Here is a 7,733-nt window from a genome sequence, read left to right as displayed (position 1 = left end):
TTTGTCATCTTTACCATTTTTTGTTGAGTTTTCAATGGATAAATGGATTTCTCTTCAACTGTTAGAATGTTTTCCTTCTCTGTTAGGATGGAAACTCATTGAGCTTATTTGTAGTTAGCTTATCCTGCTATTTGAACTCTGTTGTACTAAGATTATCTTGAAGAGCTGAATTTCAAGATGGTTGATTTTTTTAACCCAACTTTACCACAACTAAAGTTATACTTTCATTCATTATGAGAATATTAGGGTAACCTTGGGATATCAAAGACTGGCAAAAGAATATAATTTTAGTTAAGCATTAATTTACATATGAGTGCTAATCTGGGAAAGTTCTCTTGTGGTCCTTTTAGATATATAGCTAGATTTTAAAAGTCATATCACTATGAGGGTCTTGAAGGATGATGAACTTTTAAACTATAGCAACTCATGAATTCCTTCTACTAAGACAGAGCATCATGAATGGATGAGATAGCTCAATGGACAAGATCATAAGCTCTTTAAAAGTTTTTTTGAGATTATTCTAAACTTAGTTATTCTCAGCCAAACCAAGTATTCAAATTAGTAAAAAATAATTGAATGCAAAAATAAGCTTCTGCTATTTGAAGTTTTTTTTAAAACAAGAAAAAACTGAAAACATAATTATCTCAATAAATGTAGAAAAAGCTTTTGACAAAATGCAATACCCATTCCTACTAAAACAGAGAATGTTGGAATAAATGGAAGATTCATTTAAAATGTTAAACAGTGTGCATCTAACACCATCAACAAGCATTATCTATAATAGGAACAAACTAGAAGCCTTCCAGGAATGAAGCAAGGATGTCCAGTATCACTACTATAATTTAATACTGAATTTGAAATATCAATTATTGCAATAAGAAAAGAAGAAATTGAAAAACTTATAATAGGCATTGAGGAAAGAAAACTATCATTCTTTGCAAATGATATGATGGCATACTTATAGGATCCTAGAAATCATCCAACAAACTCATCCAAACACTAAGTTTAGCAGAGTTGCAAGATATGTAATAATCTCACATAAATCATTAGCATTTCTTTGTAATACCGACAAAGTCAAACAGCAAGTGATAGAAAGGAAAATCTTATTTATTATTATTATTTTTTTTAAAAACCCTTACCTTCCACCTTAGAATCAATACTATGTATTGGTTCCAAGGAAGAAGAGTGGTAAGGACTATGTAATGGGGATTAAGTGACTTACCCAGGATCACACAGCTAGGAAGTATCTGATATTAAATTTGAACTCAGGACCTCCCATCTCTAGGCCTGGCTCTCAATCCACTGAACCACCCAGCTGCCCCAGGAAAATCTTATTTAAACTAACTGTAGACAATCTAAAATGCCTGGGAGTCTACCTGTCAAGACAACCCTCAAATTGTATGAACACAACTGCAAAACATTTTACACACAAATATAATCAGATTTAAATAATTGGAAAAACATCAGTTGTTCATGGGTAGGCCAAACCAATGTAATAAAAATGAGAATTCTACCTAATTTACCTGTTCAGTGGCATACCAACCAAACTACCCAAAAAGTATTTCCTAGCACTAGAAAAAGTAATAAAATTCATCTCAAATAGTAAAGGGCCAAGAATATCAAGAGAATTAATGAAAAAAGTACAAAGGAAAGTGTCATAGCTAAAATAGATCTCAAATTGTATAATAAAGCAGCAACTATTTAAACAATCTGGTACTGTCTGAGAAATAAAGTAATGGATCAGTGGAAGTGGCCATAGTAATCTATTTGATAAATCCAAAGATCCAAGTTTTTGGAAGAACTCAGTATTCAACAAAATGACTGCAACTAGGCATAGGTCAACATCTTATTCCATATACCAAGGTAAAGTCAAAATTGAAACATGATTTAGAAATAAAGCGGTGATATCATAAATAAATTAGAAGAGCACAAAGTAGTTTCCCAGTCATTCCTATGGATAAGGGAAGAATTTATGACCAAATAAGATGTAGAAAACACTATAAAATATAAAACAGATAACTTTGATTACATTGTTTGTAAATTCATTAAATCAAAAAGGTTTTGCACAAACAAAACCAATGCAACAAAGATTTGAAGGAAAACAACAAACTAAGGGAAAAGTTTGTAGAAGGTATCTCTGACAAAGGCCTCATTTTCTCAACTACATCGAGATCTGAGTCAAATTTACAAGAATGCAAAGCATTCTCCAATTAACAAATGGTCAAGGGATATCAATAGGCAGTTCTCAGATGAAGACATTAAAATTATCTTTAATTCTAAAGAAAAAATTGCTCCAAATCACTATTAATGAGAGGAATACAAATTAAAACAACTCTAAGACCTATTTTAAAAAGCCTGTAAGACTGGCTTATATGACAAATGGAAAATGATAAGTGCTGGAAGGGATGTAGAAAAATCTGGACATTAATATACTGTTGATGTAGCCATGAGCTGATATAACCATCTTGGAGAGCAATTTGGAATCATGCCCAAAGGATCATAAAATTGTATATATACTCTGACCCAGGAATACCAGAAGTTTATATCCCAAAGAGATTAAAGAGAGAGAAAAAGGATCTACTTATATAAAATATTTATAGCAGTTCTTTTTATGATGACAAAGAATTAGAAACTGAAAGTATGTTAATCAACTGGTAAATGGCTGAACAGGCTGTGGTATATGATTATAATGGAATACAATTATGTCTTTAGAAATTATAATACAATGATAAAAAATTTTGGAAAGACATATGAAGTGATACAAAATGAAGTGAGCAAAACCAGATACACACAGAATATGGCAATAATGTATGATCTACTGTGAATGACAACTATCATCAACAATGAGAGGATCCAAGACAACTCCAAAAGACTCATGAGAAAGGCAATCCATCACAATAGAAGGAACCACTGAAGCCTGAATGCAGATTGAAGCATACTATTCTTCACTTTATTTCCTTCATGAATTTTTCTTTAGTATAATAAGCAATGAGTTTTCCATGACAAACATGGAAATATGTATTGCATGATAACACATGTACAACTCATATCATGTTACCCACTATCTCAGGGAGTGATGAAGGGAGGGAGTGACAGAACATGGATTGCAAAATATTAATAAATGATTATTAAAACTTTTTCTATATGGAATATGAAATATAAAATAAAAATAAAATAATATATAATTCAAGAGTCAGTGTTTAGTGAATTCAATGTTAAAGCTTGGAATCAAGAAGAACTCATTTCAAGTCCTATCTCTGACATAAACTGCCTTTGTGACTGTGGTTAAGCAATTAACTTGTCTCAAACAATTCTATTGGACTTATAACTCTCAGTGAATTTACTAGTTCCCATGGACAAATTATCATCACTAAAGAGATGAGTCCCAGATCTATATATTCATTCCTAGTCTCTAACCTGAACTTCAGTCCCATAATACCATTTGGACATTGCAAACTGAATATCTCACAGGCATCTTAAACCTCACATATCTGTAACAAAACTCTTTATTATTCTCCATGAGACCATTCTTCTGGACTTACCTGTTTCTGTTAATGGCATCCCTATCATTCTAGTCCCTGGCATAATAACTTCATAGTTATCCTCAACTCTTTATTCTCCTAGTTTCCATGTATCCAGTTGCCAAGTTTTATTGATTCCTCTTTACCTTTCTGTATCCCCTCTCAATTTACAAGTTTACCAGTCTATTTTAGATCCTCATCACATCTCCTCTGCCTTATTATAATAGCCTCCTAATTGACTTTGTTGTTCATATCTTTGCAGTCTACACTCTACAGTTGCCACTGTAATGTTCTCAAAGCATAGTTTTTACCATGTTACTCCCATGCTCAAGCAATTCAGGTGACTACTGCCTCTAGAATCAATGACATATTCTCCCATTTCACTTTTAAAGCTGGCATGGTCTCCAAAGTACCTTTCCTGTCTTTATGTACTCACCTTTATACACTCTTCCATGCAGTGTTCTTCATAAATGAGATTCCATTTCCCATCTCTGTGCAACAATGCTTGTATATATGAAATACAATAAAATACCTGGTTTCCTTCAAGATTTAGTTCAAGTGCTACCTTCTACATGATAATTTATTGCAATATCTCTTGTATCCCCAGCCTCAGTGCTTCTCCTGAATTACTATATCCATCTATCCATCCATCTATCCATCCACCCATCCATCTATCTATCCATCTATTTATTGATTGACCAATTGATCTATATAGCATAAACATGGTTGTTGATTGGTTGGTCATTGTTCTTGGTACTTGAATATGACTAAGAATGACCCCATTATGTAAGGATCAATGTACAATGTGTCCTACTATGGCTGATCAGACCAGTATGAATTCAGAAGGCTCTACTACAGGTGAGGCACAAAGAGCCTGTATGAATATTTGGGATGGCTGTCTCTAAATTTTTGCCTCTCATATTTCCTTTGAGCTACTACAATTCTGCTTTACTCAGTGAGCACAGTACCTTCTTTGATGTCCATGCAAGACAGTCCTGTGCCAGTATCTCTTATGTCTCTCAATTGATACCTTAGCTCTTCAGAGGGATCTTGAGAATACCCTTTGAATCTCTTGTTCTGACCTCATGTGAGTCCTTATCATGTGGGAGTTCTCCATAAAATAGTCTTTTAGGAAAATGTATATTTTAGTATAATTTTTGTATAACTTTATATAGTTTCATATAAACATACACAGGCATATACATATGCATACATACATACATTGTCTTATCTCATAGAATGTGGGCTTCTTCAGGACAGAGATTGTTTTATTTTATTCGGTTTTTACTTACTATTCCCAATGTCAAACACAGTGCTTCACACAGTAGGTTCTTAATAAGTATTTGAGTAATGCTCAAGTGTCCTACAAAGCCATAGACATTTGGGATTGGAGTCTTCTTCAAGCTGATAAAGTCACAGATACTTTAAGTATTTGCATATAATTATCAATAAATAAGCATTATTAAGTATATGAGAATGTGCCAGGAATTCTAGACTCTAAATATAGAAAGTAAAAAGTGAAAACAGTCTCTGCTCTTAAACATATTAATATTGGCAAGGACAGTAACAAAAAACTGTCCTGTTTTCTTTTGTCTCATAATATGTATTTTTAGAGATTATGTGGAAATTATTTCCATAATCATGATTATTATGTACAGGGTATTATATTTATTTTTGTTCTGAATCTGTTTTCTTCATCCTATATCACTGTAAAAATCTTTCCATATATTTTGCTATATAATTTATCAGTTCCTTAGGTACAATAATATGCCATTATGTTCACATACTACAATTTGTTCAACAATTCCCTAGAATCATTGGATGCACAGATTGCTTCCACTTTTTATGGATTTTGTTTTACTCTTCTCAATAAGGATTCTGGAAATATTTTTGTATGACAAGGTCTTTGTTCTTTATCTCTAATATTCTTAAAGCATAATCCTAGTAGCTGGACAGCTTTATCAAAGGGTATAAACAGTTTTGTAGCTACAAACATATAAGGCCAAATTGGCTTCTAAAAAGATTATACCAATCCATAGCTCTAGTGGGTTATGTCTATACACTTTTCATATCTTCTAAGTCCACCAATCATTAAGAATCTGATAGTTTTGCTGCATGCACCCCCTTTATCTCCTCAGCTACCCAAAGGACCATTTTGATAGCTCACATTTGTTTAGTGCTTTAAGATTTACAAAGCATTTTCCATATAAGAAACTTACGATGTAGGTGCTGCATTATTATCTCTATTTTACAGATGACAAAACCTGAGGTTTAGAGAGTCACAATGACTTATCCTGGATCACTGTGAGGAAGTAGTAGAGCTGGGAATTGACCCCATTTCTCTCAACTCTGAACCCAGCTCTCTCTTTAACCCATCATGCAGCTTCCCAATAATGATAAACAAATGCATTGTCAAGAAAGCTTCATTCACTGAAAAGCTGACTAATTGTACAAAAGAAACATTTATCCTATTTAGATTATAATACCAATAGTTAAAACTGTATGTTTGTTTTTTCTATGCTGGGTAACAGCTGGGTTCTCATAGGGGATTGATAAAGTTAGGATTATCCTTGCCATGTAAAAGAAATCCAATCTACATACAGAAGGCATTTTATGATCACAAAATGGGTCATGGATGTTTTAGCAATTAATGAATTATATATTATCTCTAGTCTTTCAGGGATCTTCAGACTGACTAGTTGACTTTGGCTTTATTTATGACTGAGTTTCTTGTTTCAATTTACTCTTCCATTTTCCTGAATAGAATTGTAAGCTGCTATCCAGTGAACCAAGTGAAGCCAATGCACACAGTGTCTGCTTGCTCAGGTGACAATAATAATAATAATATCTCATATTTGTATAGTGACTTTCAGGTTTCAAAGTGCCCATCCTTACAATGACTCTGGGAAGATGGACTTCCTGCTTGTTCACCCCCTTTGGGGCCTCCATAGTCATTATGAGAGGAAGTGAAAGCACAGTCTACCCTGAAAGGATATCACTAACTAGTGTTGTGCTTTAGGGTAACATTTATTTAAATGGATTTCTAATGAAGTAGACAATTTGTATGAACAAATGGTCACTACAATCATCATTTCTTCAGTCTGGACTTATTCAGCTCAAGTTGTACTTTTAGGAATTGATTCTTAGCATCATTTTCACAGGTTTGGAGAGTTAGAAGAAAGTATCCAATTGCATCTGTCCTATTTCTTGGTTATAAAATGCTGAAAAGGTAGCATGGAGTGGGAATTGCATCATGATCAATCAAGGAGTCAGGACATCTAGCTGTTAGTCCTAGCTCTGTAGCTACTTATCTGGCTTAGTGGCTGTATAATTCACCTCTCTGGACCACAGCTTCCTCATCAGTAAAATGAGAGTTTTGGACTAGAAGGGATTCCAAGATCCCTTCCAGATATAAATTCTGTGATCTTGTGATCCCATAGTGAAGCAACATAAAATAAAGAGCTTTTGTAATTCTGTGATTTTCCACTTCACATGTTTATTTGTTCTGCCAAAGAAGTTTGGCAGCCTCATTCCCCTAATCAAGATAAGGTCTCTTAAACTGTTTTTGTTGGACTTCTTGTCCAACAAATTATCTCCATTCCTTCCAAATTGTGTAGATAATGTCAACTAATAGTAAAAAGGCTTAATGCTGGTTTGGCTCCTTTTCTTCCCAATTCCACTTTTAACAAGATGCATACAAAGATAAACCCAGCAATTGGATGAACTTTTATGGTTTGCTTAAAGAAGCAAGATACTTTTCATGAAGTATTACCCCAAGTAGAAAGAATAAAATAACATTCAATATTTTAAATTATGTTTTTTTTAAATAGATGTATTATTAAGGAAATTCTCATGTAACCTCTAAGCCCATCAGAGAGCATCAGTACCTCTTTGTTCATTTATTGTTATTGTTTATCCTTTGTTTCAAAGAGGACCAATTACATCACAGGGTCATGTCTTGATTCATATGTGAATTGGATTTAAGGGAGGATACACAAAGTCATCAGCCTTACTTTTCCAGAGTTATCAAAGTCCAATGGACAAAAGTCTAAATGACTGTCAATGGCCCAGGATGACTTTGGTATCTTTGATATCTGACCAAGCTCTAAGCACTTCACATAGCACTTCAGCAGCCTTCATGGACACAAAAGCAAAGTGTTCTCATCTATCTGGGGAAGTTCTCAAATGTTTGGAGGAGGCATCTTTCTAACT

Source organism: Monodelphis domestica, chromosome 3 (assembly GCF_027887165.1).
Source record: "Monodelphis domestica isolate mMonDom1 chromosome 3, mMonDom1.pri, whole genome shotgun sequence".
Taxonomy (NCBI): Eukaryota; Metazoa; Chordata; class Mammalia; order Didelphimorphia; family Didelphidae; genus Monodelphis; species Monodelphis domestica.
The sequence above is the reverse complement of the archived record's forward strand: the minus strand, read 5'-3'. Positions refer to the sequence as shown.